This window comes from Idiotropiscis lumnitzeri, chromosome 12 (assembly GCF_059441095.1).
Source record: "Idiotropiscis lumnitzeri isolate Australia: NSW breed Sydney's pygmy pipehorse chromosome 12, RoL_Ilum_1.0, whole genome shotgun sequence".
Lineage (NCBI taxonomy): Eukaryota > Metazoa > Chordata > Actinopteri > Syngnathiformes > Syngnathidae > Idiotropiscis > Idiotropiscis lumnitzeri.
Window position 1 is genome coordinate 16,748,813 of NC_142402.1, and position 5,529 is coordinate 16,754,341.

Consider the following 5,529-nt stretch of genomic DNA (forward strand, 5'->3'; position numbering starts at 1 on the left):
GATGACATTGGGTCAATATTTTGTTCAGTGGATCGGAAAAAGTTACGCTGTGCAGCACCGTTGAGATTCATCCGGTTAAAAAGCGATGCAAAAAAATTTATTGTATTCATGTCATGTTTAAAAGTAAAAACCAGCCCTAAGTAAAAATGTAAAGCTTATTAAATGTAAATAAAATGTATTTATATAAACGGTAATGATGTTGTAAGGCATATTCAATAAAAATGTAACATTTATTTAGGATGAGACATTTTTGTAAGATGTAAACAGTTTAACTTAAAAATAAATGTAAAAAAAGCAAACCTTGTTATTATTCAGTCAAAATGTAAAACTTCAAAGAAAATGTCAAATATCACATTTAAAGCATTTGAAGTAAAAATCTATTAATTCATTCCAATTGTAATGGATTTGGATTCAAATAAAATTCATATAAAAACAATTCTCTTCGATAAGTTTCTGGTATGTTGCATATTTTTTTTGCTAGAAAATGAAGTATGCAAATATACATGTTCATTAAATAATTACAAGTAATTATTGGAAGCAAGCCTTTAGCGCCATACTTGTTATCGATCTTCCCGCTTGTGTATGATATTGGATACTTATCATTTCCTCACGTAAGTCTTGCACGTTAATACGAAAACAAAGGCGGGCACGGGATTGATCCCAATGCCGCACGGAGAAGTCGCCGCTCAGCAAATCAATTCAACTTGGAAAGATTCATCAAAGTCAATCTAAAAAATGTCTTGGCTGAATGTGCAAAAGATGAAATTGTGCATTGTGCGTTTGTGGTGCTGCGAGCATTTCCACTGGTTGCGTCCGAGTAATGAAAGTGTTCATTTTTGTCATCAGACTGGCTAATGTGGCACACTCCATCTCTCTCTCTTGCTCCAAATCGCAGTCAGGCGTCATGTCTCAGGTGTTATTAGGAGTCTGAGCGTTTACCCATCATGCATCACGCCGCATCTCAATCCCATCGTGAAGCTTTTGGCAGGGAATTTTAATGCGGGAATCTTTGATCTCATCTCATGTTTTTTAATATTATCACCGGAGATTGAACGCTTCACGTCTTCACATATCCCGGTACGGAACATTGAGTGCAGTCCGGAGGTGTGCAGAATTCCCCCGCAAACATATTAGCGAAGGGGAAGGCAATGTAATTGGCTCCGTAAACAAACACAGTGCAGCTGAGCCTCTGGAGAATGGACATAGTGGTTAGCGATATGCCTCATTTTTATTTTCTCAGTCCATCAGTGAAAAAAATATTTTTCTGTGATTTTGATAGCATGTGCGAGCCATTCTTTTTACACTTATCTGTGTCCTTCATTTTCCTAAAAAGGAAAGCTGCTTTTAATCAGTGATCAGACAAACCAACCGGCAGACAGAAAGAAAGACAGACAGACCGATCCCTGTAGGGAATTGGATCAGTAATTGAGTTTTTATTCTTCAACAAATCTGCTATATTCGTCCTCTATTTTGCTTTTTTGTTTACGAGAGGTGTTCCTCAAGGCTCAATTTGAGAGCCTCTTTTTTTGTTTGTTTGTTTGGCGACAGGTGCTTAACTGATATCGATAAATGAACGGTAGTACAGCCGACAGATTGTTTGATTGATGGTTAGATTGGTTTATGGCTTCACAATAGGATCAGGGTTTCATGCTATGCGACTGTTAGCGAACGTTTAAAATGTTGCATTTTTGTCAGGGTGCGTTCAGGGTTGCATCGGGGAAAACTGTTTACGAATGTCTTTGCAACCAGTTACAACCTTTAATGCACCATGAAGAAAAGCGCAAACAAGCGCAAACCTTTTCTTGCTCAGTGCGCTATGGGCTTCAGCATTTCAATTTGATTTCATGACCGCGAGTTTGAGAGCTGGCTGAAAATTTCAAAATGTGGTTTTCACAGTTTGGGTTTCAAATTCAGGTTGTCGCTCAGGTCTCAAAGCGAATCGTCAAATCGGCCAACCCAATCAAGTGATCATTATTATTTCATCCAGATGTTTTGATTGGCATATAGGAGGATGATAGCCACTGGTGTACCTAATGAAGTGTCCCATGAGGTGCGTGCTGAAACAAGCTCTCCAATACAGTAGCTGCGCTGAGAGAAAGTCAATACGGTGAACAAAATCAAACAGAACGTTATCACCTCGTAAAGCACAGCATGTGAAAGCAGCACACACACAATCCCGTGTGTGTGTGCGCGCAATGCAGAGATGTGATGAGCGCACCATCAGGATGGCCTGCAGCGTTGTGAGCGTGAATTAACTCGTCGGCACTGGCTCGGTCCACACGCCTGCGGAGACAACGTGATCTTTTTTTTTTCACACACCATCCAAATGACCAGTTTTTATTTTATACACACTGACACCCACACGATTCTGATTTATTTATTTATTTTTTTTATCCAATTGCATTTTTATGATCAGATTACGACATTACATTTTTGTTTACTTTCCGGAAATGTCTTCAAGTGCCAACATAGAGTGAAATCTCCTCCATTTCTTCTTAAACGTGAAACATGCCCACGAGGGCTGGCTAGCAAGCATCTGATTGGCCAAAGCAAATATTCACAAAGTTTCGACATGTCTGCTCCTGCACTGTTTTTTTTTTTTTTTTGTCTTTTGTTTTTCACTTGAAGGAGGGCGTTCCCTGGCCATAAAAACACTCGAACAATGCAAGTTGGAAGCGTTCCATGGGAAAAATAAATGTGCAACATTTTGATTGCAAAACCGTACCTGCCAGGCAACGCATGTGTGTGCGTACGTGTACATACATTATATGTCTTTGTGCAGTAGGCAGAGTGCACCCTGAACCGGTTGCCAGCCAATCGCAAGGCACACATGGACGAACAACCATCAGCGCTGTGCATGCCCTGAAATGAAAAAGTCGACATAATGAAATAAAATCCGCAGTTAATAAATTAAAAGTAAGTAGAACTTATCTTAACTTTGTGTTCTTTGATATGTTCTAAAAAGCAACTTGAACGTCCTTTTGTGTGACGGAGCCGAATTCCCGGTGAAAGGTACTAAAGCTTATCCACAATGCGCCACATGTACGGCCGCTTCCAGGCAGGATTTCCCGCTGAAAGACGCAATTTGCCGCCACTGACTGACTGACTGATGTGCCATCCGGCGCCCGACCTGAGAGCCGTCAATCAACGTGACGAGCTGTCGAGCCACCGGCGGCGACTCGTCATTAGACGACGATGATGAAACCTGCTTTGTGCTCCTCTTTACTACCGTGTCATCATCCCCTGTAACGCTGTCGGGGAAAAAGCTTTGTGACCAGGAAGTAGCCCCATCATTTTGCGGGCTAGAAATTAAGAAAACGAAAAAAAGAAAAAAAAAAATCCAAGTTGTGATTAAATTCTGATTGATTCGCGTGTGCCAGTTTTCATGCTGTCTTTTCCTGGCCCAAGCGTGCAGTCGCGGTGCGTTTGTGCTCCACAGGTGCAGGCTTCCGCCGTTGTGGGTGGACATCGCAGATGGACACACTTGCACGCCAGAAGCCGGTCGCGCTCGCATGACATTTAGCAAGCGGGAGCGTTTGGGTCACTGTTCAAACATCTTGCTCATTTTTTATTTTTTTTTTAATTTCTTTTCTAACAGCCAAAAGTGAATGTGACACTTTCTGGCTCCGGGCCTGCGCCGTCGTCTGTATTTTATTTCATTTACGTCATTTGCATAAATCCACCGAATCAAGCATGTTGTCGTCCAAAGGGAAATCTTTTATGAGGCCAGTAATCATAGCCCAGCTGCAATGTGCGCATTTACGGCAGGTCTCGTCTAATTGGGATAGGTCAACTCAAATCAACTTTCTTGTCGCCACAGACATACAAGCGCTTGTTAACAGCAAAAGAAAAAAAATGAATAAAAGGAGAAATAAGATATCTCACTGCCTTGTGTGCGACAAAACGTTTTCTGACGTTTTTTGTGACCCAATACTTTTGTCTCAGCTGGGAATTTAAATCAAAACATTTTTTGGACTGGACGTTCAAGTGGAAAAGGAAGCAAAGCACACTTAACACATTCAGAGGATTTTACGCCACACAAAATTAGGCTCCGTGTCGATGTAATTCATGCATGACCTCGGCGCTTGTTCATAAAGTGTTCACGCCAGATCATTTTGAAGCAGGAAAACGAAAAAAAATCCAAAATCAAAGCGCCGCACAGAGAAGTGAGTCGTCGGGAGGTGCGCCGACTGACTTTTTGTGCAAATCTCATGCAACATCTTTATTGTGCGGCAGCGAATTAAAAGTAGCAAACGGAATGAAGTGAGTCTTGAGCGGTTACGTAACAGCGAGCGAGCAGGACGGAACAAGAAAAGCAGCAGCGAGATGAAAAAAAAAAAAAAAACATGTTGGGCCAAGGCGAGCGCGGACATGTTGCCAAAGTTGTTACGTAACTTTTTCGTCCTGGGCCAAAAAAACTTCGCGCAGGCAGGAGTGCAGAACATACAAGAAGAAATGCGAGACATGAACATACATGAAAGCTTTCATTTTTCATTCCTGTGGGAAAGAAAACTTATATCGCTCAATTTGCAAGCATCGTCACCTTTGCTCCTTCCTTTGCTTCCTTCCAACAGACTCCAAATGTCTTCCTTCCTTCATTACCTCCTTCCTTACTTGTGTCCTTCTTTCCTTCCCCCTTGCTCTCTCCTACATTCCTTCCTTCCTAAACCAGCGTTTCTTCTTCATTTCCTTCCTTCCTTCCTTCCTTCTTTTGCTTCCTTCATTCACCTTCTTTCCTACATGAAAACCTTCCCTCGTCCTTTCCTTTCCTTCCTTCCTTCCTTCCCAAATACCTCCTCCCCTGCTTCTTTTTTTTACTTGGGTGCTTCACTTCTTCCTCCCCCTCCTTTCCTCTTTCCTTCTTGCATGCTATAACTACCTACCGTCTTTCGTTTCTTTGTTTCCTTCCCTCCTTTCTTCCCTCTTCTACTCCTCCTTCCTTATAACTTTTCTTCCCCCCTTCCTCCCACCCTGCTTTCTTCCTTCCATACTACAAAATCCTCTAACCACCTTTCCTTCCTTTCATCCTTCCTTCCTTCCTTTTCACCCTCCTTCCTTCTTACATTCCTATACCTTCCTCGCGACCTTCAGTTTGAGGTGAAGGTGTTCAATCAAAAGTTCTTCTGAGGTCTTGGGCGCTGAACCGCGACTGGATGCTTGCCACGCTGCATGCCGGAATGTTCTTTCTCTTTCCTGCTGATTTACGATCTCAGCTTCATGTGTGAGAGTCTTGCTGAAACAACAACATTTCAGTCCAAGACATCCAAACACATGCAACCAATAAAACAAGTCACTCTTTTTTTTTTTTCTTCTTCTTCTTTCACTTTTAGCTCATTTGGCTGCATTGTTTTTGTTTGTGTGTGTCTTTGTGTCATTTGGGGTGTGTGTGTGTGTGTGTGTGTGTGTGTGCGTGTACTTGGCCGAGTGTCAGGCCGTGACTTCATGAGAACCAGGCGAGCACAACAAACTCCTCAGACGTGCTTCGGCTGGCCCGACACTGGAGCTCCTCGTGTCCTGTTTTGACCCGCC

General features: G+C 42.4%; 1 long non-coding RNA gene across 1 annotated transcript; it reads right to left on the reverse strand.

Annotated features, from left to right (window-relative positions):
* Window positions 1-580: 580 nt before the first annotated feature.
* On the reverse strand, window positions 581-4,753 carry LOC148326223 (uncharacterized). Its single transcript, XR_015846208.1, has 3 exons — window positions 4,544-4,753; window positions 2,764-2,862; window positions 581-2,283 (listed from the first exon to the last, which is right to left on the reverse strand). It is a non-coding gene; the product is annotated as an uncharacterized LOC148326223 (long non-coding RNA).
* Window positions 4,754-5,529: the final 776 nt, after the last annotated feature.